Consider the following 27351-nt stretch of genomic DNA (forward strand, 5'->3'; position numbering starts at 1 on the left):
GGGTGTGGCAACTGACCCCAGCATGGTTCGGAAGGTACAGGAGTGGCCAACGCCCACATCAGTCCAGGAAGTCCGCCGATTTGTCGGCCTCGCATCGTACTACCTCCGGTTTGTGAGAGACTGCGTCCATAGCCGAGCCCCTCCATGCCCTAACAAAGAAGCATACTAGATTTCAGTGGACTGCGGAATGCCAGGCAGCTTTTGACAAACTCAAGAACCTGTTAACCAGTCTTGGGTTACCCACTCGACCAAGGCAACATGATACACGTGACACTGACGTGAGTGATGTTGGCATCGGCGCTGTCCTCTCACAGGTTCAGGAGGGCAGAGAGCGTGTGCTGGCCTATGGAAGTTGCAAACTGTCTCAGACTGAACAGAACTACTGCACCACATGGTGGAAGCTGTTAGCCGTGGTGGAGTTCATATCACATTTTCGGCAGGACCTCCTGGGTCGGTCTTTCATGATCCGCACTGATCACAGCAGCCTACCGTGGTTGATGAGAATGAAGGAGCCTGAGGGACAGCTTGCCAGGTGGCTGGAGAGACTTGGCGAGTACAACTTTGAGATCATTCATCGTCCTGGCAGGTTGCGCAGTAACGCAGACAGCCTCTCCAGGAGACCCTCCCGCCAGTCCTGTCCATGTAATCTGCCATGCCCCTCCCCTACTCCAGTGAACATCTGTCATCAGGCTGTGCAGCCTAGTAGAGAGCGCCCCCCATGGATAACAGTCGCAGCATGCAGCCCAGCCACAAAGACCTATTAGAGCCAGTGGAAGCGGCTATATATCCGAGACGGAATCCTGGTTATGCGATTCTACTGCCTGGCTGACACCCAGTTCTACCCGCAAGTTGTGCTGCCTCGCGCCCTCAGGCCAGATGTCATGAGACAGATGCATGAAGGGCAGGTTGGGGGGCATTTTGAGGTGGAGCGCACTGTAGCCCGGCTGCAGACACGATATTTCTGGTATCGGATGAGAGAGGATGTTGCTCTCTGGTGTGGCACCTGTACCAGCTGTGCGTCAAAAGCAAGGCCACCAAAGACACCACAAGCCCCCATGGGTACTGTTAGGGTGGGAGCCCTGATGGAGCGGGTCGCCTTGGACATTATGGGGCCACTGAACGAAACTGAGCGCAGCAACAGATATGTGCTCGTGATACAGGATTACTTCACCAAATGGGTGGAGACGTTCCTTCTATCTAATGACCAGACTGTAACCGTGGCTGAAATACTCGCCTCAAAGTGGGTGTGTTGGTACAGGGCGCCACAAACCCTGCACAGTGACCAGGGCTGTAACTTCGAGTCTGAAGTGTTCCAGAAAATGTGCCTGCTGTTTGGTATTGAGAAAACGCACACCACAACTTTCCGACCTCAGTTGGATGGCCAAGTGCATAGATTCAACGACCACCCTGCAAAAGATTCTGGCTACAACAGCAGACCGTTGCCATTGGGACTGGGACCTCATGATCCCTTATGCTGTCATGGCCTACAGGGCGACAAAGCATAGCGCAACTGGTTTCACCCCCAACTTCATGATGTTCTGTCGGTGGACCTCGTGGCCGGACTGCCTCCAGATTTTATTGTACAAAGTAATGGGAGGGTAACATGAAAATACATTTATTTACTACACGCAATGTGATCTAACAAGCCGAGACTCAATTTCATGTGAGTGCAACAGCCTCTGTTTGAAAGGAAGGTGCAGACAGCCAAGTGTTGCAGAGATGGCTGCTGTTATCGTTGGAGAAGGAGACACAGCTGTAATGAAAGAAGAATATTAAATAATATTATTCTATATTCAATATAAAGAAATACAATTATTTTATTTATTCAACTATATGAATTGAGAAAGCATTTTTTCCCCATTCGTGTCAATATTTTTGGCATGACTGAGGAACATATAATGCGCAGATTTCGCCTCTCCAGCCATATTGGAGCTGTTGGCTGATCTAAGGGCTGATTTTGAGCCAGCTAAAAGAAAGAGTCACACAACACTTGCCATGCCTAAACTTCTTACAACTCTGCACTTCCTCGCATAGTGTGCGAACCATACCATAGCTTTCGGGGGGATGTTTGCTTCAACCTGACTTCTTTTCTCCGTGAGATGGAAGAATTTAGAAAGTTGTGTGGCGCTGCAGAGAGCCCCCAGCTGCAGTAGTGCATGGATCAGGCGAAAAATTCACCAGCCAGAGGGAACGATCACCAACTGTTCACAGTGCGCCAGTCACAATAGCGTCAAAACCCATTGTAGGTATCGGAGAGGGAATGGGGCGTACGATTTCCACATACTCGGGACGCACTGAATGAAACAAGGTTTTTGCGCAGCGGCTGCTTTCCCTCCCAAATCTTCAATGGCGGAAACCATTAAAACACACAAACCCCTCATTTAAATACTGCCACCTCCATTGTGTTTGCTTCTGTTGTCATCTACCCAATAATTCTTAGTAAATCACCCATAACAGGAACTAAAATTACACGTGCAGTATTTTAGAATGCACATGCAATTTAGTACTCTTTATTCTGGGTGTTAGTAAATCTGACCCTTTGTATTCCATATGTAGCAGAGAATAAAGCAGCTTTACCTTCACATCCATCAACGTGTCAACCTCACCTGCATAACTGCATTATGTTAACATGGAAATCTCATTGGTTGTTTATTCAAGGCATAAAATACCACACTAACAGTAAAACCATCCACATCACTCAGTTACATTTATATCGCCCAGGGTCTCAATCCAAGGAGGAAATAAAAAAATCAGGCAGCCTCTGTCCTCTCAGACAGCAATGATTGATGACTTAACCCTTTTCTCATAATAACGAGATCAGGCGAATTTTATTCTTTGGTGAACGCAGTGAGCTTCCGTGCAGAGACCCTGTTCCTTTACAAGTAAATATAATATAAAGACTGACATTCTGGTCCTGAGCTGGTGTCTGACAGACTGGTACCTGGCACGTTCCTGGGTATCTCCTCAAAAACCTTCTTGGTCACCTTCAGAGCTCCATGAAGTTTATAGGCACTCACCATTAGATCCACAGTGTCCTGCCTTTCTGCCCTTTTCATCTCACTTTGATGGTTCCCTTCCGTCCTTCCTTCAGATACCATTTAAAATTTAATGAATTCTTTGTCACTTAAATCCACCAGAGTCTCCAAAAGGTCCTTTGCCGTCATCATGGCTCCCTGCTGAAGTCAGGCAGTATTTTAGACCTGAAGGAAAACTATAACACAAGTGTTTCAGAGCAGCAGCAGAGTTCTGATTGACCAACACAAGATCTGTGTTTGTTTAGTTTGTAGTATTTGTGGGCAGAGTCTGGCCAGTCAGAGCTGCTACTGCTGCTCTCTGTGGTCATTTTAAAGTGGAACACTGCTTCCATTTCTTTCAAATAAAGAGAGACATCTTTGAGTTAAAGCACCACTGAATGGAAATGGTAAATGTCAGCAGGAAGCTAATATATTGAAAGATTCATTCATTCATTCGAACAGGTTTTAGTTTCTGTAATAAAGGCTAGCTGTTGACTTTAGCCATGCAGCACAGTTCATGACAGCTCACTTCAGTGCCTGAAGTGGAAAAAAATAGGTGCCAGGTTTTAAGTAGGCTGCTGAAAATGGCCAATCTGCACTTCTTGGTTTTAAAAATCTGGGCCCACTGAACGGGAACATCACATTTTTAATTAGGGTGATTGGTTGCATTTGAAGCAATTATCTTACATCCAAGTTAGGATGTTAACAAATCAGATGGTGCAAAAGCAATTTATTGATATTCCCAAAGTTATGGTCATGGTAAAATCCAGAGTCCTCAATGTCCAAGACAAGACCGAGTACAAATGCGGTTGAGTCCGAGATGAGACCAAGACCGGTCTCGAGTACTACTAAACTAGTATTAATCATATCTGATAATACGTTGCGATAAAGTCACTGATGATATAAAGATAATCTCACCTCTGAGCTTTGGTCTGGCTGTCATGTTCCCCACACAGAGTGCTTTTAGAGGGAGGGACTCCCTCCTCTCTGTCCTCACACTGACTCATGCTGCTCAACTCACATCCACTTTCACCTGGAGAGGAAACACAAATCATTCATCTGCACATCAACTCAAATCCTCCTTTCCATCATTCCTCCTGGAAAAAGATCAGCTGCTCCTCCACTGATTGGCTGCTAGTTTCTGTTTCATATCAGTGGCAGCTGAATGCAGTCAGACAGCAGCGTGAGGCAGAGGAAGCTGCCATCAGCTGCTGGACTTCTACTATCAGTCCACTAGATGGAGGCATGAAGCTGCAGCCCAGCACACACACCTGCATGGAGGACCGGATACATTACATGACACGCACTGATCGAATGTGAATGACATTAATGTTTTAGTAACTTCCCAAACACTAAACATATCAGCTCTACATAAAAGAGCCGCTCAGCATCACGGTCAGCAGGTAGCTGCAGCAGCGACTCACAGCTCATGGAGCCGATTCAGATCCATTAAAACACTCAATGCTTGAAAAGTCACAAAACTTTGCACAAAATTCCCGTTTCTACGTTGTGAAAGGAGCAAACTAAATGGCCACACGTTGATATATTCATGTCCCCAAATGCAGCCGTCAAGAAATCTGCTATTTCCCATTGATCACAATAGAAGTGCTTCATTTATTTATTTATTATTAAGTGTTTCACAGTTTGGCAGCACTTTAATGTCTGGATTAATACTGAAATCTTCAACATCAGAAAGCATCACCTTTTACATCAGAACATGTTTAGAAAACACCCCATGAAGGACTCATGGTTTCATTTCTGTTGATTTGACTGGTTGTGTTGTTTTATTGATTAGTTATTAGTTGTCCATCTGCTTGGCCTTAATTTGTCACTACCGTAACAATAACGATCTACCAATGACGTAATCACGTCACTGAATTCACTGTTTGTTGATGAGAAGTTCTCATCTTTTACTTCTTTTTTCAAATGACTTGTAGCTGATCATTAAAGCAAATGTTTCCTGGAGCTGAAATGAAGCAGAAAACTAAAGAGGCAGGAAGACTCGGACATGAAACCCTCCTGGTTGGATCAGGAGGGAAATAAAGACACAAGCTGCAGCCACAAGTTTCACTGACAGAAGAAATATTAAGAAATGACTAGAGTCAAGTCCCAGAGTGCACTGCTGCAAGACACGTCACAGAGCGGCAGGTTGGGAGGTGAAACGTTGTGTAAGTATCAGATGTATTCAGATGTTTGTGGACCATCAGCTTCTCTTCTTCGTGCGTTTTCACTTTCTCTCCTCAGCAGCTTGGAGGATGGCGGCAGCGCTCTCCTTCGCTTCCTGCAGCAACGCCGACGCTCTCGCCTGAGTCTGCAGCACAAAGAGCAACAGAAGGACAAAGTGATGATTCACGAAGAGAGCTGCTTTAAAGACGCGCCTGTTAAAGAGCGTGGGATGCACTCACGGCTGTCTTGAAGGTGTCGTCTGCGACGTCTTTGAGGTTGATGGTGATGTTGTAATACGCGCCGAAAACAGCCGTCTCCAAAGCTTTAGCTGCCACCTGAAAGCACGCAGAGCCGGACTTTAAAGCTTTGCTTTGAAGCCGTTTCTGCTGTTTGATGGCTGAAGAGAAAAATGACCTGTAGTTTGGTGTCTCATTATTCTATTTTTTGCTTTTAAGGCTAAATGAATAAAAGCAGCACAGGCGTGACTGATGAGGGGCTCTTGGATCCCTCTCGGATTTATTGCTTCAATAAAAACAGTGAATCTGATGCTGGATCAGTGTTTGTGTCACCTGAGCGTCGGACTTGCAGGCCATGTTCCCGTGGACGACCATTTCTTTAAGAGACGGCCAGAGGACGCTGATCCTCTCAGCCAGAGCCAGCGGGACGCCCACCGCTTGCTGCAGACCCTCCTGCATCGCAGCCTGTCGCCTGACAGACAAACATTGGGGCTTACGCTCAGAAATATCAACCAATCAAAGATCAATACATAAAAGTCACTGAATCCAACACATTTTCACTCCTAACTTGTCACATACGGACGCTTGGTCAAGACCCCTTGGCGTCGCTTTTTAGCGGCGTGGGGTGTGTTTGTGGAGATTTAGGGCTCAGCTGTCAAGTTAGCAATAATATGCAACGTCCAGTTAAACTTTCAAAATAAAACGTCTCAATTTGGTTAGGTTCAGGCACAGAAACTACTTACAGTTTGGGTTTGGATGGTTTGGCTTAAAATAACAAAGTCACTTGCGTAACTTATTTTACTAAAATAAAAACATTAAATGTTGACTCTTTGCCAGTTTCCTGACTAAAAGTCAATTTTCTGGCCCACCCGTCCACCCCGATGACCTCCGAACTCAGACTTTCTGTTAAATATCATACACCTATCTTTGCTGTTACAAAATGATGCTACAGGGCTTCTACCAGTGCGTTGAACTATGAGGGTAAGGGGCTCCCCAGTGCGTTACAATCTGACGCCAACGGGTCTCGACCATGTGTCCATATGTGACAAGAACGGGTTGCTGAATCCAACTAAATTAGCGTCATCTTATAGAAAATGATGCATTGCTGCAGATTGAAAAACCCAACAGGATATAAAAGAGTTTAAATGACCTCAAACATCTCCAGCAGTAAAATGCGACATTAATGCAGCAGGAATATTAATCCAGAAACATCAGAGATAATACAGAAACACTGACACAAACATTCACAGTTAATGTCGTAATCTGCAGGTTCGGAGCCTCCTGGGGCCTTAAAGTGTGTTTACTGAATGATAACATGATTAAACTGTGATTAATAAATGTACATGGAGCTTTAACTCAGATTTAAAATCCCACCTCTTATTTCCTCTGCAGTGTTCTTTGGCATTTTCAGCGCCGCCTGAAACAAACAAACACATTTTACCATGACCAAGTTTTTTCAAACAACTTAAGTCTATTTCACATTACACAATTATAAGCCCAATTTGCACTTCCTTATTTGTGTTTTATCACAAATAATTGCAAAAACCACCTGCACCACTCATTTCTTCCATACGTCATTTCTAAATAAACAACTCCTCCATTATTTCCTGTGTCACTTCTCTAACATCAGCATGCTAAAGGGCTCGGAGGTTTGACAGGTTTAATGTTGCAATGTAGCACGCTAACATTAGCTCATTAGCAGCAAACACACAGCTGAGGCTGATGGGAATGCCAGCTCCAGGTATTTGGTCATACACCAAAGTATTATATATTTTTCATGGTATTTTGGAAAATGTCCCCATTAAAAGTAGCAGCTAATGTTAGCAGTGTACCCGTGGATGTAGAGACAACTGTCGCTGGATAACTTGAAAACAAGATGATTCTCATTCAGGTTCTGCAGCATCTTTTCTCTCTGATCTGGATATCAGAACTTTTATTCAGGACGAACAGGAAAGGATCATGAAATCCTCAGGAAGTCACACGTTTCATGTGTTCAGATTGAACTGAGTTAGGACTCTGAGAAGGAGTGCGCTTTTTGACTCATGCCTTCAGCTGTGATGATAATCCTGTCTGAATGGGGTTGAAGACAATGAGTGTATAGTATAAAGTTAGTGGGGACCTGAGGCACAGCGAGTTACAGCGAAATACCAACGGGAACACAGTTTTTCGTCTGCAGCTTTTGGAGGGTCGTCCTCACCATGTAGCTGTTGAAGGCGGACGAGTCAGCGTCCACCATAAGCAGCAAATCGTTCATGGCCTGGTGAAACGGAGGAATCAGCCTCCTCATCACCCCGTCCAGGTTCTCAAACTGCCTCTTCCCGTAAGTCATCTGACCCACCATGGCGCCCAACGCTGCCCCCTACAGCACAAAGCACAAAGTCGTCGTGTGTATGTTTGGAGATGTCGGACTTTAACTAGTCAAACGGAGTTTTATTCGTACCAGAGCAGCGATAGCAGCGGAAACTGATCCTCCACCAGGAGCCGCCGTCCGAGCGCCGACACTCTGAACAAACTGCTGCAGAGACAGAGACACCAGCCGGCTGTCCTCCCGTGACCTCACCATGTACCTACACAGGTAGAAAAACATTAGTGCAGCCTAGTGTTGTAGTGACTCAGTGTGACCACTGGAGGACAGTAAATACTCTTTACTGTTATTACTCTAGGGGCCAGATTTACTAAAGGTCTAAACCTGTTTACTAAACGTGTGCAAACTTGATATCACCAGCAAATTAACACAAAAGCTGATCTACTAACGGTGCGCACGCAGAATGACATCTTTCAAAAGTGCAAGATAGCACCTGTTGTTCATTTACTACTTAGTTTGTGGCGTTTCAATTTTATTGTGCAAAGTTATGGCAGGGAAACATGCAAATACATTTATTTACTACACGCAATCTGACCTACCAAACCTAAATGCAACAGCCTCTGTATTTAGGTGCAAACCGCCAAGTGTTGCGCAGAGATGGAGACACAGCCGTGATGAAAGAAGACGTAAAGAAATAAACTATTATAACTATAAAATATTAGAAAATTATATAGAAATCGTATTAATTTATTTTATTTATTTGATGAACTATATTAATTGAATTGTTTTTTTTTATTTTCATTGAAGCTTTGGCAATGCTGTTGTTTTAACATTCATGCCAATAAAGCAAATTTCATTTCAACCTGACTTCTTTTCTCAGTGAGATTGAAGAATTTAGAAAGTTGCGTGGCGCTGCAGAGGGCCCCCAGCTGCAGTAGAAAAATATAAACTGGTTTACAGACACGAACTCTGAACTGGTTTTGTCAGCTCGTCTCTACATTATATAAATCAAAGTTGTGGGGTTATAACATCTGTGTTCACAAACATAGTGTCATAGTATCAGAAGCATAAACTCACTCTATGATTCTCTCCTTCGGGTTGAACGGGCCGAGAGAGTCGAGGCCGAGTTTACTGATCACCTGATGACACACAAACAAAGAGACGTCACATTTCGTCCTCACAAACAGCCGCAGCGCTGCTTTTTAGAAAGACTCGTCTCTGACCAGCCGGACTTTGTGCTCCTCTTCGATGATGAAGAGCTGGTCTCTGCGGATGTAGAAGTCAGCAGCGTCCAGCAGAGCCTTCAGAGGGATCAGACCCACGATCTGAGAGCCGACTACAGGCAGCTTTAGGTCCTGAACACAACACACGTTCTTTATTTATAGCAGGAACAAAAAACAAAAAACACCCCAACAAAACCTCCTTTACACACATTTCCATCAGAAGTATTGACTCTTCATGATGAAACAGGAGCTGCAGAGGCACCAGATTCCCTTTGAATCCAACAGGCCAATGAAGCATTCTCCTGTTGTTTATATCTTCAAACTACAGAGCAGTGTGTGAAAGCAGACTGAGAAGACTCATCCCATTTTTAAGCTCTAAATTACCAGGGTGTACTGGGGTATGTGTGTTTTAATATTTAAAATTGTACATGTTTCAGCTTTTCTCTTTTTCATGATATCGTAGGTGGTGCTTTAAACGTTAAAATGATATTTCTACTTGTTGAATGTAACTTGGAGTTGTGTGTGAGAGAGTGTGTTGACCTCTGACCTCAGCGTCCCTGCAGATCTCCTCGTACACGGTGTGGAGGGGGGTCAGCTCGTAGTCCAGGATGTTGGTGGACACCTGAGCGATGTTGGCCTCGTCCAGGTACCAGCCCATCCCCTGCACCTTCTGCAGCACCCCAGGCTGCTCCACACACAAGGAGGTCACTAAAGGTCATGCTGAGTCCAGCTGATGATGGATAATTAACTGGACTGGGTCTGGTGTACTGGTTTTACTGGTTTTACTTTTAAAGCTGAATAAAGTCATATTAAGGGATTTATTTAAAGATTGATTCACGGAAGTGTTTATTGGATAAAGACCCATTTCATTTACCCACAAGACCCCTAACGTGACTTTTAAAGTTGTTCTACTTATTAAACATCATGTGACCTTTGAACAAACTATAATAAACCTTCAAACTGAGAAAGTAGTAAGAAATGACTAATTAACAATCTAGTAACCAGTAGTGAGTATATAGTAAGTTAGGTACAAGTAAGCACTGTGGAACTAAATATGATGGAAGTAGCAGTAACAGTTCAGTAAGTGACATAAACGTAATTAAAAAGTAGTTAGCGGTAAGTAACAAATAGATTCAGCACTAAGTAGTAAATAAGTAAGTAGTAAGTATCTAATAAGTAAAGATAAAGTAAGTAGTAAGAATGTAGGAATGTGTTTGGGTAAGACAGTAACAGTTTAGTAAGTAATGAACAACAGAGAAGGTAATGAGTTAGAAAGTAATAAGTAAATAATAAGTATTTGTTTCACAGGTCTGTATATTTTCAGTAAACAGAAAACAGTAAATCTGAGAAACTGGAAAATATACCGAAGCAAGTGAATCTGACTTCAGATCAGAAAAGACTGAAGCTAAATGAACCGGATAATTTAGTCAGACTCCCAGCATGCACCTGGTCTTTCCCTCGGCCCTGCTCCCGCACGTCCAGGGCGATGCGATGAGCCTGCTCCTTGGTGCTTATCAGATTCACGTTGTAGGCGATGAGGAACTTGCGAGCGCCGGTTACAGTGGCGCCCCACGATGGCACGAACGTGGCGGGGCCAAAGTCGGGGGCCCAATCGTCGCGCTTCAACTGGAGGAGAGAAAAAATAAAGCATGTGTCCTTTCAGCACCTGACGGAGGGAACCGAGTCTGAGAACCAACATGGGAAATACAGTCTAAGATTTATTGGGGAAATTTTCCCGGACTTTTATTTTGAAATGAAGAAGAAAGAGATGCTAAATAACTGAATAAATGAGCAGCAGCTGATTGGTTGTCAGTGCCTCACCTTCTAATGTAAAGCTTCGTACTCTCCGGCTCGGACAGACGGAAGACTTCTCCTAGATTCTTTTCGTGCTGCCTCTCCGTAAAGATAAACTGTGGGTGGAATAAAGATTATTAGCCGTGCTGCTGCGGATGCTAAGGTCGATCAGCAACAACTTCCTGTTGTTGTGGCTGATGTCAGAACGTCTTATTGTTGTTTTGTCCTGTCTGTTTGTTTGTGTGCATGTTAATAATTAGAGTCAACACAGTCTCCCTCCTGCTGGTTATTTTCTTTATCATTTTGATGCATGAAAAGTTTTATTTATTGTTTTCTGCGTCCCGCACATCATTCAAATGTTTTTAGACGAATCAGTGACGTGGCGTCTCACCGGGCACGTGCAGCAGTTCGGCCAGTTTCCGTCCGAAGACGTTGGCGCAGTTGACACAGTCGTCCATGGAGACATTCTGGACGGGGATGAAGGGACAAACGTCCAGCGCTCCGGTCCGAGGATGCTCACCTGCACAGGTAACGCACAGGCGTCAGGTATCTCCTCTTGTGTCACACTTCCTGCGTGTTGCCGAAGGGCGCGGCTCACCTGAGTGTTTGCTCATGTCGATGAGGCTGAAGGCCTGCCGGGCGGCGTTCAGCGCTGCCTCCATCACGGCTGCAGGGGAGCCCACGAAGGTGTAGACGGTCCGGTTGGTGGAGGCTCCGGGGTCGACGTCCAGCAGGCTGCAGCCAGCGGTGCCGGAGATGGCTGCTGAGATGGCATCGATCACCTGAAACACCAGGAAAAGATCTGCTCACCTTCTTCTGTTTCACCTGCCCTCTTTAACAGTTACACCATGTTTTAAGAAAAATACTGTGTTGTTTGAGAATTCACACAGCTGTGGTCAAAACCACTTAGGGGACAAAACCACTTTATTTGCACTCTGGCTGTTAAGAGACTCCCTCCTAACAGGACTACACTATTAGAGACGGAGGGCAAATCCAAAGTCCTCGATCTTAAGTTTTAGCCGAAGATGATGCAAAGAGTCAATGTTACATAAATCAAGTGGGAATCTTCCACAGCTGCAGTGGAGGGATTTTAACACAAAGAATTTGGTCCTAAAAAGACAACAAAAACTTTATCTTAACTAAATGTTCAGCTTCCACCCCAACAACTAGTTACATGGACATGTGTATTATCAAATTCCTATCGTCTATGTTGAAATGTCTAAAAAAGTATTAAATCTGAGCAGTTCATGAAAATAAAATGGTGTCCACTTGTAAATGACACAAAGAAAGAAAGGCAACAAACTAGGGTTTGAGACTCCGCTGCATCAGTTAGATAGCGAGAGAGATTTTATTTAAGGAGGGACGCAAACAAATACAGGAAACTCCAATCTGTCAGGTTTCAGTCCTTCTGGTAAAGGAGAGTCTCTCATTGCTTAAAATCCCTAAAATATAAATGCAGTTCAGTTCCTGACAGCAAAATATATCTGAAGTATTATTCTACAGGATCCAGCTGCATGAACTGTGACTCAGAGACGCTTTCTTCACTAACCCTGCCTTCAATCATTGAGCGTCTGAGTTCATTATTGATCTTGGAAACACGCTCAACTAAAGGTGTAAAATTTAGTTTACAATCAATTTGTGTCACTCAGTCACAAAACCAATTTGTTTATTTCTGAGTTCCTTCCACAACAGAAAATCAGTAACACTTGAAGTATCATTTATAATCAGCAAATGACATGTGATCAATGCTTTATTACCAACTATCATGGAGTTGATAAAGTGACTACTGATTTATTTGATATCAATAAGCTCATGTCGGTGTATAAACAGATAATAAATGCCGAGATAGTGAGAGAGTCACTATATAAGTCACATAAAATAAACGTTAACAGATACTGCACATTAATAAACACAGAATAATGTCTCTGCTTTCAGCCACATTATAGTGAGTGATAAAGATTTTATTATGATTATAAATGATAAATAAGAGTGTAATAAAGTGTTACAAGTCTGAACACCTTTACTGTTCAAACAACATGCAGGCGTTGATTTAGAAACTTCCAGATTGTAAAGAAATAAAAGATGAAATATAAAATAACCCACCTCTTTGTTTCGACCCTCAGAGAAGTTGGGGACACACTCCACCAGCTGAGCCATGGCGTCTGCAAACTGAATGAAAAGAGTTCAACCTCAAACTTTCAGCCCGCAGGTCCAACTAACCCCCCAAACCCCCCCGACTCCCCCGTGTTTGGTTTACAGAGTCCAGCGGGGTGAGTGTAGGTCAGCTGACAATGATTAGACTCTGCTTACTAAACCAACAGCTTCACACACGCTTCATGCAGACAAACCAGCAGTGGAAAGTGCTGCTATAGCGCCCCCTACAGCAACCACCCCCCATAACACCCCACCATAACGTGTTCATTTCAACTGATTATAAACAGGATGTCATTGAACACTATGGATTACAGAAAGGTTTGTTTTAGTACTGCTAACATGGAGCATTTATTGATTACAGGTCATTCTTCAAGGTTTGATTGGGCACACAGTGGTTTTCTACCTGTAAACACTATTTTAACCCAAACTGATTTGATTGAATAAATTCATTCATTCATTCATTCATTCATTCGACAGGTTGTATCCAGTTTACTATCATACTGCTCTCTGTCTTGATAATCTATTGATCCTCAGAGAAAAGCAATTGTTGTGAGGACAGAGGTCAAAGTTCAGGGTCTGACAGATTACAGTTTAACCACAGTGCATTTACTTTGGTTAGTTCAATGCAGCGGTTAAAAAATGGCTGAGCCTTTGGAGAAAGACAAGGAAGTCCTTAAAACTCACTGAAAACAGGAATTCATGATTTTAAAAGTAACGCCCCGACATGAACAAGTTCACTTGAACTTTTAATTTTTCCGGTCAAGTTTCCTTATATGAAAACTATTATTGTCTCAAACTATGTCTTTAACACAAGCCCAGTGTAAAGTATAATATTCAAAGTAAGACAGGAAAGTCACAGCTGCATGTTGCCTGTTGGGGTTAAATATTGGAAAAAGTTAAATCACATGAAGTTAAATTCCAGCAAACACTTAACTGGATATCTGACAGCTGATTGGTTCAGAGGAAAAACCTTCAGTCCACAGCAGGGGTGATTCTATGATCAGAGACTTCAGAATGAGAATGCCTCATGCATACAATGCCTTGCAAAAGGGCGTCTCTTTGTGTTGAAAAGTGGTGAGGACATAAGGGCTCAGATTAGGGCCGTGATGATACATTTGGGTCATGAGATGATGCACGAGAACAAGACGAAGATTTTTAGCACTATTTAGATTCAATATTTGATGCTGAAATATATGTGAGGGGGGTCTGAGGGTCCCCCCCAAAAGATTGAGCATTAAACTTGTAATTTCATGCATTCTGGAGACATTTTCTGCTTGAATTTTCAGCAGAAATGTCTGTTTTTAAATGTGGGGAAACTAGGCAGCTCTCAAGGGGGCTGCCTGCGGCCATAGCGAGGCCCGGTCCCTGAGGGTGCTGAGGTCTCGTGCGGCTCTCTTTCGGAAGACAGTCGGATGCACTCTCCCCGTGGCTCAGGCCCCGCGGTTGCTGAAGCGTTGCGGCGGCTACGGTCATGTGGTGATATCTCCGAGGGCGTCGGGACGGCTGAGGCCTTTTTCCGGTCCTCGTCTGCTGACTCCGCCTCCTCTCTTCCCCGTTCAGGAGCCCGTTTCTCGGCTTCTCCCACCCGAGGTATGAGTTTGGAGAGGCTTGCACAGTCTGATTCTGAGGAGCTAGACGTGCTTAGCATCATGGAGGATGACTTCCAGGAGCCGGGCCGACGTCATCAGTCCGCGCCCAGCTATGAGAGGCGGGGCAGGAGCCGCGGGCCGGCAGTAACCTCAATGAGCTTTCTGCAGCCCGAGCGCCACCCCTGCGTCGATCCTCGCCATTCATACACAATGGAGTTGTGTAAATCATGGAACAGACTGAGAAAAAAAATAAATAAATAAGAGAGCTGCTCTGCATGGCTGACTGCGTCCCCTCTGCTGGACTACAGCAGCATGACAGAAACTAAGCAGCACGGCTTCAGATGCCGGTGCTCCCCACCAAGCCATGTCGGACGACATCTGCTTTGGTGGGCAAGGCCTACATGGCAGCGGGTCGAGCTGGTGCAAGCCCGCACACTATGGCCACCTTGCAGGCGTACCAGGCCGATCTTCTCAAAGACTGTGATCTAGGGGGAGGTCCCTCTGAGGAAGACCTGACTGAACTCCGTAGGGCTACGGACTTAACACTCCGTGTTACCAAGGAGACGGCCTGTTCCAGTGGCAACGGAACGCCATCTGTGGCTCAGCCTCTCGGGCATCCAGGGAAAGGAGAAGGCTTTTCTCCTGGATGTGCCCCTCTCTCCTACTGGCCTGTTTGGTGAGGCAGTGGATGCTGTTGTCAGCAGGTTTCAGCACGCCAAAGGCAGGGAGAGGCGTTTGAGCAATATCTCCCCCGCCGGTCTGGGTCCAGGACGGCGACGGCTGAAGAGAGACGAGCTCAGCCCTCGGCTAGCTCCTACCACCGGAGCCAGAAGCGAAGTGTCGCTTCCCGTAGTCCCTCTCAACAAACCTGATGTGAGGCGACGCTCTCGCCCACAGCCCCCGGAGAAGACGGGCCTGAGGACCGTCATTCAGTCTCGGCGGGCTCGGGGAAGAGGTCCTGAGGTTTTGAGTAGGGGGGCCCACCACCCCCCCGAGAGAGACTGACCGAGGTCCCCATCCCTTTTATCCTCAGTGACCAGAGTGCAGTTAGGCTGTGCCATCACTGTACACTTTCAGAGGGTGTAGGGTCTCCTGGCAGCAGCGTCCAGTATAATACCTTCCGGACTACTGCACATGAAAGCTCTGCAGTGGTGGCTAAAATCCAAGGGATTCTCCCCGAGGGGAAATCCGCTCTGTCTGATACGGGTTACGAGCAGATGCCTTCGTTCCCTGTCTGTATGAGGAAACCTTGGTTCCTGTCCCAAAGTTCGTGTTGGGAGCAATCTGTCGCCGAACAATTATTTCAACAGACGCCTCACTCACGGGATGGGACAGCCGCTTTGCGAGAGGCTCCTGGGAGGAGCATCATTTCTCCTGGCACATAAATTGCCTGGAAATGTTGGCGGTATTCAGAGCTCTGAGGAGTTTTCTGCCCGCGGCCGCCACATCGTTGTCAGAACCGACAATGCGGCAGTGGTGGCCCATTTGAATCACCAGGGGGGTCTGCGCTCGCGCCCGTTATGCAAGCTGGCACATCAGATCCTCCTGTGGTCCCGGCAGAGACTGCTGTCCCTCAGAGTGATGTACGTCCCTGGGACCCAGAATCAGGGAGCAGACCTGCTGTCGAGACAGGGGCTGAGGCCTGGGGAATGGAGACTCCACCTCGAGGTGGTGGAGTTATTATGCGAAGAGATTGGCCCCATAGACGTGTACTTGTTTGCGTCCCGAGAGACGGCGCACTGTCCCCTGTGGTTCTCCTTCCCGACCCCAGCCCCGCTAGGGCTGAATGCCATAGTGCAGACGTGGCCGAGGCTGCATCTGTAGGCGTTGTGGAGCAGGTCTGCCAGGACGGCGTCAATCTACTATTAGTAGCCCCGTTTTGGCCGGCACGAGTGTGGTTCTCGGATTTAATATCGCTCCTCGAGGGCCCGCCCTGGCCTCCCAGGTGGACGGCTGGATCTTTCACCCGCACCCTGCCCTGTGGCAGCTATGGGTCTGGCCCCTGAGGGGGCACAGTTCCTGGAGGCGGGCCTGACGACAGGAGCAGTCGAGACGTTGCTCAGCTCCAAAGACCCGTCCACGAGAAGGATGTACGGCCTAAAGTGGAATGTGTTCACCATCTGGTGCAGAGAAAGGGCGGTGGACCCAGTTACTTGCTTGGTAATTGTGATACTGGAGATCCTCCAACACCGTTTCTCCGCTGGCCTCTCCCCGTCCACGCTCAAAGTGTATGTGGCTGCCATTGCAGCATTCCACGCCCCTCTGAGTGATGGGCCCTTGGGGAGGCTTCCACTGGTCTTGCGCTTTCTCCGTGGAGCCAGGAGGACAAGAACCGTGACTCGTTCCAGGGTTCCCACCTGGGACCTGGCAGTGGTTCTCGAAGCGCTGGCAGAGGCCCCCTTCGAACCCCTGGAGTCGGTTGAGGCCAAGCACCCTGACCCTTAAGATGACCTTTCTCCTCGCTATCACCTCTCTGAGGAGGGCGGGGGATCTCCAGGCACTTTCAGTGTCTCCCCGATGCCTGGAGTTTGCCCCGGGGAGGGTCAGGGCCATCCTACACCCTTGTCCAGGTTATGTCCCTAAGGTTCCGGCCAGACTGGCAGGGTCCACGGTGCTGCAGGCGTTTCATCCCCCACCTCATGTGACGGCGGAGGACGAGAGACTTCATCTGCTCTGCCCTGTCAGAGCACCGAGTATTTACACTCTGAGGTCTTCCCGGTGGAGGAAAGCAGACCAGTTGCTGGTGTGTTTCGGGTCCCCCAAGGCTGGGCTCCCCGCTTCTAAACACACCATCAGCAACTGGATCGTTCAGACTATTTCCCTGGCCTATCAGGTGCGCGGTATTGCCTTCACCTATGGCTGTAAGGGCACACTCTACTCGAGGCATGGCGGCTTCTTGGGCCCTCACTCCAGGATTTGTGTGACGCGGCTGGCTGGGACACCCCTCACACTTTCATCCAGTTTACAGTCTGGACCTTCCTTCTGCACCCGGCACCCATCCCTCCTAGTCGTGCCGTCAGGTTCTGCACGCTGGGGGCAGGCGGGGTTTCGGCATGGCCTTAGTGGGTATCTCGTTCCCATAGTGTCGTCACAGACGCAGTTCGAGTTCCCTCAAAGGGGAACGTCTCGGGTTACGTATGTAACCCTTGTTCCCCGAGAAGGGGAACGAGACACTGCGTCGGTCCGCCACACCTCACCCCGCCTGGAGTGCCTTACTTCATAGAAAAGGGCTAATGTGTCCTGTGTGCTGGCGTGCTTATATACCCCTCCGGTTACGCCGTCACACGCTACCGTTCTAGCAACACCAATAGGATTGGAGTAGTTTCATTCATAGTTCAGCCCTGCCACGCCCAGAGGCGTTCCCATAGTGTCGTCACCGACGCAGTGTCTCGTTCCCCTTCTCGGGGAACAAGGGTTACATACGTAACCCGAGACGCTCTCTATTAGTATAATATTCTAACATTAAGTTAAAACTAACTGCACAGCTAGGCTACTGTTATCAGTGTTGGGCAGGAACTGTACTAATATGACTTTTCCCATATTACATTTACTCATTTTCCCAGTAACCCAGTCACCTGCCTCTGTTGCACTTGTCATAGAAACCTGGCTGAGAGCCCCGACAAAATGTTTGGGGATTGAAATCGCCCCAGATGGTAAGTAAACTACTTTGATTGGCGCCGTTGAGCCAATCAGAGTTCAGCAAAAACGAGGATCAGGCAAAGTTGGGAGGGGCCACTCCTATCCCCCCTCAATACTGTGTTACTTGTATTAGTTTGGCCCAGACTGACAGACACCCAAACAGCGTTCCACTGCAGTTGACCGGTCGGCCAGTGCGGTCACGGATCATAAAGTAAAACATTAGAAACTGAAAAATGTCAGTATTTAGCGACATTAAACCCGTTTAATGTAAGAAAAGCCACATGAAACTGTAGGTTAATTGGCTGTCTCTTCTCCATAATCTAACGTTAGAGGACAAAACATCTATTTTCAGAAAATAATAAATTGTATTATTTTTTAGGGGTGCTTCAGCTGTTTATTTCAGGTAGAACAGTTCTCAACGGCTGCTTTTTGCCATCATCAGTGGGATTCTTCTGTCAAAACAAGCTTGATGCACAAGTTCAGGCTACACTGTAAAAACTCCTCTAGTTTAAATCATCAGAGGTGCATTTACCAAAAATAACCTTCATGCTCCCCTCAGGATGAGCTGTAAAACCTTTGGTGATCCTCTGACTTTCCATCCAGCGCCATCATCAGGTCAACATGTTATTGTGTCCAACACTTTGGTTTATGACCAAATACCTGCAGAACTGATGACATTCCCATCAGCCTCAGCTGTACTCTGCTTACTGCTAACTAGCGCATGTTAGCATGCTAACACACAAAACTCAATTAACATGGTGAACATGTATACCTGCTATACATCAGCATGTTAGCATTGACATGATGAGCAATGCATGTTAGCATTTAGCAAGTAGCATGGCTGTAGACTTAGTTGGGGTTTTATTATTTAAACACCTTGGTAGATTTTTGAAAAATGCAGTAAATTAGCAGCTTATTCTTTGATGAGGTTTGTATTGTTTTGATTCTGCACAGACGTGACCACGGGACAGTTTTACTGTCCGTGGCTGAGACCGTTTCCCTTTTGGTGATCGATTATATTTTTCTAATCAAACAAATAAAAATAAAAATTTACAGAAGCTAAAGATTTACAAGTCAGAGGAATTTTATTATTTGACGTTCAGGCTTCACTCACTGATTTGTGGTTGTTTTTGTGTCTGATTTCCCCTCCAGTCAATCAACAAATTAAACTTTATTGATATAGCACCTTGCCCCCAGGTAAGTGTTGTTCAAGTGCTCAGGTGGCTTACAACATAAAAAAATGAAAGTTTGATGAAAACAAAAGTAAAATTTACAGACATATACGATTAAAATGTGATTAAAATGACAAAAGTGGAATCAAATTAATAAAAACTAAACATTAGTTTAAAACACTAAACTTCCAGATCACATGGGATTTTTTGCAGTGTGGATTCAAACAGTTAATGAAGGACTTGCAGCTGCTATGATTTATGATTTCATATAGCTCGCCATTTATGATGCGCAATAACTCAGCAGAATATGACCTAGCTGACATTATTTCCACTGCAGCACAGCTCACCTCAAATACCATAAAATAACAGGCAGATCAAATAAACTGGACTATAAAGACACTGAAACGTCTCCGATCCGAAGCCACTAATCAACATGGACTTTTGGTTTTTGCTTGTTTTCATTTTGGGTAAGAAAGCTTCAGCTTGTCTTTTTATTTTAGACATTTCAACAGGACTTCATGTGTCTATAAGTTAGTGTTGGGTTGTTTAGTTGGTTTATAGCTGTACAGTGTAAACTGAAGAGGCAAAATCAGAGGTGGAAAGAAATATTCTGCTTAAGTGAAAATATTAATTTGATGAACCTTTACTTAAGTAAAAGTAAACTTGTAACTGGTATAAAAAAGTAAAAAGTTGCTGATTTAAAATTGACTTGAAAGTTTAAAGTTTTAAAGTTTAAAACCTCCTAAAATTGCGAAGGTTAAAGTCAAGGGCAACTGGACTTGGTTGAAGATACTGGAAGACGAAGGACAGCATTGTAAGATGTTGGGTGGGGGGGTCTACGCCACCACTTATCCCCTACTTACAATGCTGTCCTTTCATCGCTTCCCAGGAAACTCAAACATAACCTATTGGCCTCAGGTGAGGATGCCAACGATGGTCGTTCAGTCTTGGCCACAGGTAGTCGTAACGACTGTCATTACAGTTACTGGAGGTAACAGCCGATGCCTTTTAATACCACAGGGCACAGAAGTCTGGGGCAGCTAAACAAACTATTGTCGGGCAGTTGTTGGTATTTTCAATAATTATGTGAGCAGCCATGATTTGACTTTATGCTGCACACAACATAAGTCTGCGAAAGTCAGCGAAAGTGAAAGGAGGCGGTTACCTGGCTGAGAAGGTGGAGGGAGGTGAGCAGCTCTTTCTCTAACAGCTCACCGTATCTGCTGCGTCTGACTATCGCATTACTCACTGCAGCAGGAAATGTTCAGTTTCATAGTACATGAAGTTTACAAAGGCATTGTCAGGTGAGGATCAAGGCTCCTCTCACGCTTAGACAACATTCAAATCTTACCAAAAGGTTTTTTAATTTTTTGAAATACAACAGAAACAAAAAGTAGTATTGACTGCCATAATTTCAGCTTGTAAAACGGTTTAATTTTTTTTAGTGGACCTTTAGTATGTGAAAGCACAAATTACACATTTGTGTACTAAGTAGTGAAGCAATATCCAAGATTTTTTATTGCAAATTCTGAAAGTTTTCATTATTGGTCACTTAATAGGCACACGGTCTCCTCATCTCATCACTATTAGCAGTAAAAAGAAATACTGGTACAGTTTAATTGCCAATAATATTCAGTGGTTTGTCTCAGGAAGGTAAGGCCACAGAGACAGAGACACACACTATATGAAATTAATCCAAGTACATATTTTACACCACTGACATGACATCTCTGAGAGCTTCTAGCTACAGATATCAAACAACAGTTTTCATTTACATCACCAAAGTCTGACAAATTTAAGTTAATTACCTGTCCAGCAGAAAACAGAAAACTTCAGCACCGTATGAAAACATCTGTCCCACATCAAAGCCTTCCATCTGGGAAAATCTGCAATGATTACATCAGTGATTTCTGTCATCAACTGTCTGCATCTGTCCCGACCTGTCTGCCTAAAAACATGTTCATTATGAAAGGTCTTTATACACCACAGAAAACAGTCAGATATGTTGCATTTCAGTCGATAAACCCTCAGAAATATTACACACTGAATCTTTAAAAATGTTGAAGCACGTTAGCAGCTTGTCGATTGAGAGCAAGTTCAGTCAGTCCTCCACTTTGGTCCAGACTGAAATCTCTCAACTACTATTCTTTATTTCTTTTTTGTACAAAACATGGGCAGCCCCAATACAATGGATACCAATAGGTATGGTTACAATATGATATGACAATATAATTCTAATGCTAGCCATGTAGTCTAATTAACATGTTAGTGTCCAACACTTTGTAACTAAAGACTTGTGACTGACTGTGTTTACTGCCAGTTAGCTAGCATGCTAACTAAGATGGTTAACATTGTTCCTGCTAAACATCAAAATGTTAGAATTTCCATTTTGTTAGCATGCTGATGTTGGCATGGTGAACCAGGAAGGGGGGGGGGGGGGGGGGGGGGGGGGGATGAATGAAAGACTAACTACACCACCTAGGGAATTGCACTCCAGGAAATACTGTCTTGATTATTTGGACAATAAGAGAAAAAAAAGCACACAGGAACGTTAGAGGCAGATGTGATTCAAAATATAGCAAAATACATTTTTAATAGGCAAAAACAAACAATCTGGGGCTGGAACTGTTGAAAGGAAATGTGAAGCAGCAATAAGCACTAAAATGGTAGATAAAACAACTTATTTTATTACAATTATTTAAAAACGACTTTAATATGAATTCAAATAAAGTACATATATAAATCCAGCGCCCCAAAATAGCTAACCAAAACTAAGCAGAGGTCACTTGTGGAGAGGCAGACTACACTGAGAGGCCAGGAGTGGTACCACTACCCACGTTAAGTGCAGCACTACAAACCTCACAGCAATAAAGTAACCCAGTTGGCTGAACAAGGGCAAACTATATTGCCAACACCACACAAGAACATACAACTATAGCAAATCAGATCTAAACCAAAGTAGTACAAATTATAAACAGAAAGATAACCAAATATGGAAAAGGTGGAACTAAACCAAACATTAAACTAGAGCAAAAACAACAAACTAAAAACAGGAGAATTGTCTTGGAGGAGAAAGGACAAGAACCCCACAACACTTGAAACAGACAACAGATGGGTGAAAAACCTGTCAGATAGGGAACTCACCCAACCAGAGAAAGACGTTCTGGCCAAAGGATTAAACTTCGCCATTACACCACAGCAACTACCGATAGTAGACCTCATCACAGCCACAGAATCGGCCATTAGGAAAAACAAATTAACAGAAACGGAACAGCTCAGACTAAAGGTATCTGCAGCCCTTTCTAATGCGAAGGCCCCCCCTTCCAACCTCACCATCCAAGAAAGGAAGGCTGTGACATCTCTGAGCAAGGATCAAAACATCACTATCCTACCTGCGGACAAAGGAAGATGCACGGTAGTACTTAACACAGTTGACTACCAGAACAAAGTCAACACACTACTAATGGACACAAACACGTATGAGACACTGAGACGAGACCCAACCAGCGGATACAAGAAAAAGGCCATAGAATGTCTACAACAGTTACAGAAGGACAACACCATCACCCGTGAACAATATTACCGTTTGTATCCTGGAGAAGCCATTCCATGCATTTATGGACTACCCAAGATACACAAAGAAGGAGCCCCACTCAGGCCGATTATCAGCAGCATTAACTCGGTCACCTACAACATTGCCAAACACATTTCCACCATCTTAGCTCCATTGGTGGGAAACACGCCTCACCACGTCCAAAACTCTATTGACTTTGTAAACAAAGTTCGAGGACTAAAACTGGATCCAGATGAAACCATGGTATCCTATGACGTGACTTCTTTGTTCACCTGCATCCCCACCATAGAGGCAGTAGAAACCGTTAGGAAACGGCTAACACAAGACAACACCCTGGACAACAGAACTAGCCTCAGCCCTGACCAAATCTGATAAATTACTCGACCTCTGTCTAAACACCACCTACTTCCAGTACAACGGTGGATTCTACAGACAGAAGCATGGCTGTGCCATGGGCTCACCGGTATCCCCGATTGTGGCCAACATCTACATGGAAGAAGTGGAGAATAAAGCCCTCAACTCCTTCAGAGGAACAGCACCGAGCCACTGGTACAGATATGTGGACAACACCTGGGTCAAAATTAAAAGCCAGGAAGTGCAAGCCTTCACAGAACACATCAACTCTGGACAGTAACATCAAGTTCACACGAGAAGATGTTCACAACAACAGTTTGGCCTTCCTGGACTGCGCTGTACACATTGAAGAGGACAGGAGCCTGCAGATTGGTGTTTACAGAAAACACACACACAAACAGATCAATACCTACTCTTCGATTCCCACCACCCACTGGAGCACAAGCTAGGGGTCATGAGAACACTGCACCACAGAGCGGAAAACATACCAACAAGCGCCCAAGCCAGAGAGAAGGAACAGAACCACCTGAAGGGGGCACTTACAGCCTGTGGATACCCTAAATGGACCTTTGTGAAAACAGCCACAAGATCCAAGAAGAACAAAACTACAGGGGAGGAGGAAAAGGAGGTCAAACGCAACAACATTGTGATTCCATACGTGTCTGGAGTATCAGAGAAACTCAGGAGGATTTTTAACAAACATAACATCCTTGTGTTTTTTAAACCCAAGAACACACTAAGACAGATGCTGGTCCACCCCAAAGACCGCACACCCAAACACATGAAAAGCAATCTAGTGTATGCGGTCCAATGCAGTGAGGAATGCACAGACCTGTATATTGGGGAGACTAAACAACCACGACACAAACGCATGGCTCAACACAGAAGGGCCAACTCCTCAGGTCAAGACTCTGCTGTCTACTTACATCTGAAGGACAGAGGACACTCGTTTGAGGACCACCAGGTGCACATTTTAGACAGAGAAGACGGATGGTTTGAAAGAGGTGTCAAGGAAGCATCTACACCAGGGTGGAGAAGCCGTCATTGAACAGGGGAGGGGGTCTACGCCACCACTTATCCCCCACTTACAATGCTGTCCTTTCATCACTTCCCAGGAAACTCAACAAACGTAACCTATTGGCCTCAGGTGAAGATACCAACGAAGGTCGTTCAGTCTTGGCCACAGGTAGCCTTAACGACCGTAACGACTGTCGTCACAGCAACCAGGAACACTAACGAACCAGTGGTATCGATGACCCGGGCCAACGACCCCACTGAGGTTAAATAGCTGAGTTTCCCTGCCAGTCAGTCAGAACTGAAGAAGTCCTTTGGATGAGGGACGAAACGTCTTCCAGTATCTTCAACCAAGTCCAGTTGCCCTGGACTTTAACCTTCGTTGGATAACAAACGAAAAAGGGGGACAAAACAGGAAACTACAGCCCATTCCCAGTGTGACTTTGAGGCGCATTGCTGGGATGTCCGTGAGGGCTTAGGGCTGTCCCACTTTCAAACTGTCAAGTGCACGAGGGCTCTTCCGTGGACATTTAGAGCCCTTTTTACACCCTTTTCTTAACTCTGCATTTCTGCAGACTTTGCCTGAGAGAATTGCCCACAGTTCTTAGAGTCATGATGTGAAACACTGGGGTTACCAGAGGAAGCTCTGAAGCGAGAGAAACATCACGGAAAATTTGCCTTATGAGAAGAAAAAGACGAAGACGAGTAAAACAACAAGCATGGACAACACTGATTTTTTTGTTGAAAATTTTTCTCAACCAAGGTGTAAGACGGTACGGTAAGTCCGGGGAATGCAGTCACCTAATTACACACAGAGTTTATTCAACTATCTATTTTGGTTTTTTCTTAATGATGCTGTTTTGACCAACAATAGTGCATCAATGATCATTGACAAATGTAAATTGACATTTACTTCTCCACTCTGTAGGACAAGTGCCTGCAATACCTAAAAATCAGGCAAAAACATAAAATAAAGTGCGCAACGTGTTTCAGCGTCGTCAAGGTAACGTGATAAAGTGGCAAAGTGCTGTCCCGCTTACAGCAACTTAATCACTTTGCAAGTGACGCAAGTAAAGTCTGTGAGGGTTCAGGGCTTGGGGGGGGGGGGGGGGGGGGGGCATTGGGATTGAGCCTAAAAGGGACAAAACAGCAGTGGTGTAAAACAACGAGGAACCTGGAAAAGTGAGGGGTGATGGGTCATGAAGAAGCAACAGTCACAGGGCAGGAGAAAAGGAGGTTCCTAACAGGGTCAAGGAGCAGGTGAGCAACAGAATCAACTGTTAAGGGGAAATGGATGTGCATGAAATTATTCCTTTCACATACCTAGGCCACAAGACCAACCACAACCACAGCAGGGACAGATCAGGACGCAGAGAGAGAGCAAGGGAACACAGGTGTCTTACATAACCTAAGTCTAATAAGGAGGTTGGTCAGAGGAGGAGCAAAGTCAAGGCTGCATTCAACACCACCACACATTAACCTGCACTTGGGAAACCTTTCCCCACCACATTAGCATTTAGTTCAAAACATTGCTGTGTGTAAGTAGAGCCTCACAGAGCAGCTAGCTTGACCCTTACTTGGGTTTTAGAGTTGGATCACAGTTTGACTGCACAGTAACAACTTTGTCCTATCCAGTCTAATTATTGTAAAAATGTTGTGTCTCCTCACAGCTGTTCCTTTGGCCGTCTCTAGAACTGGAGCACAGTCCACCACTACAACATCATCAGCATCAAATACCACCGACCAAACCTCCAACACTGTATTCCCAATACTAGCTTCTACCGCTACTGCCACTGTTGATTCTGCTACTGTTCCCTTTACTACTACTACTTCTTCTCCTACTACTACTGCTGATGCTTCTTTTACTGTTCCTACTGACCAAACCAATGCTACTGGACAAACCACTATAACTTACCACCAAAATACTACAACTACAACTAGCAGTGATCTGACCAGTACCTTCTCCAATACATTATCTTATCCCAGTACTGCAACAACTTTAACCACTTCCGACTTCCTCAATGCTACTACAACAACTACAACTAGCAGTGATCTGACCAGTACCACCTCTTATCCCAATACTGCAAGTACTTTAGCCACTTATTCAACTACCAGTGCAGATCCACTTAGTCAACCAACGTTGACTTCTACTCCTCCTCCTCTTCTTACTCCTCCTCCTTCCATTATTCCTCCTCCTCCTCCTCCTCCTCCTCCCACTACTATTCTTACAACTCCTCCTCCTAATACCACTACAACTACTCATCTTCCTAATACTACTACTACTACCGCTACTGATCCTCCTAATACCACTATCGCTACTCATCTTCCTAATACTACTACTACTACCGCTACTGATTCTCCTAATACTACAAATACTACTACTGCCGCTACTGATCCTCCTAATACTACTAATACTACTACTGCCGCTACTGATCCTCCTAATACTACTACCACTACTCATCTTCCTAATACTACTACCGCTACTGATCCTCCTAATACCACTATCGCTACTCATCTTCCTAATACTACTACTACTACCGCTACTGATTCTCCTAATACTACTAATACTACTACTGCCGCTACTGATCCTCCTAATACTACTACCACTACTCATCTTCCTAATACTATTACTCCTCCTCCTCTTCCTCCCACTACTATTCTTACAACTCCTCCTCCTAATACTACTACTATCGCTACTCATCCTCCAAATACTACTACTGCCGCTACTGATCCTCCTAATACTACTACCACTACTCCTCCTCCTAATTCTACTAATACAACTACTACCGCTACTGATCCTCCTAATACTACTAATACAACTACTACCGCTACTGATCCTCCCAATACTACAAATACAACTACTACCGCTACTGATCCTCCTAATACTACTAATACAACTACTACCGCTACTGATCCTCCTAATACTACTAATACAACTACTACCGCTACTGATCCTCCTAATACTTTTACTCCTCCTCCTCCTCCTCCTCCCACGACTATTCTTACAACTCAACCTCCTAATACTACTAGTACCGCTACTGATCCTCCTCCTACTATTCCTATTCTTACAACTCCTCATCCTACCACCACTACTCATCCTACTACTACTACTACTAC

General features: G+C 45.1%; 1 long non-coding RNA gene and 2 pseudogenes across 1 annotated transcript; 1 reads left to right on the forward strand and 2 right to left on the reverse strand.

The window, feature by feature from the left end:
• The window catches only part of LOC119887775, an 878746-nt pseudogene that overhangs the window by 672250 nt on the left and 179145 nt on the right, over nucleotides 1-27351 (reverse strand).
• On the reverse strand, nucleotides 4620-12993 carry LOC119916295 (annotated as a pseudogene).
• On the forward strand, nucleotides 12942-26205 carry LOC119918144. Its single transcript, XR_005447399.1, has 3 exons — nucleotides 12942-13008; nucleotides 19273-19317; nucleotides 25905-26205. It is a non-coding gene; the product is annotated as an uncharacterized LOC119918144 (long non-coding RNA).

Source organism: Micropterus salmoides, unplaced genomic scaffold (genome assembly GCF_014851395.1).
Source record: "Micropterus salmoides isolate LMB-PRFRI ecotype aquatic unplaced genomic scaffold, ASM1485139v1 Ms_hic_scaffold_1, whole genome shotgun sequence".
NCBI classification, from domain to species: domain Eukaryota; kingdom Metazoa; phylum Chordata; class Actinopteri; order Centrarchiformes; family Centrarchidae; genus Micropterus; species Micropterus salmoides.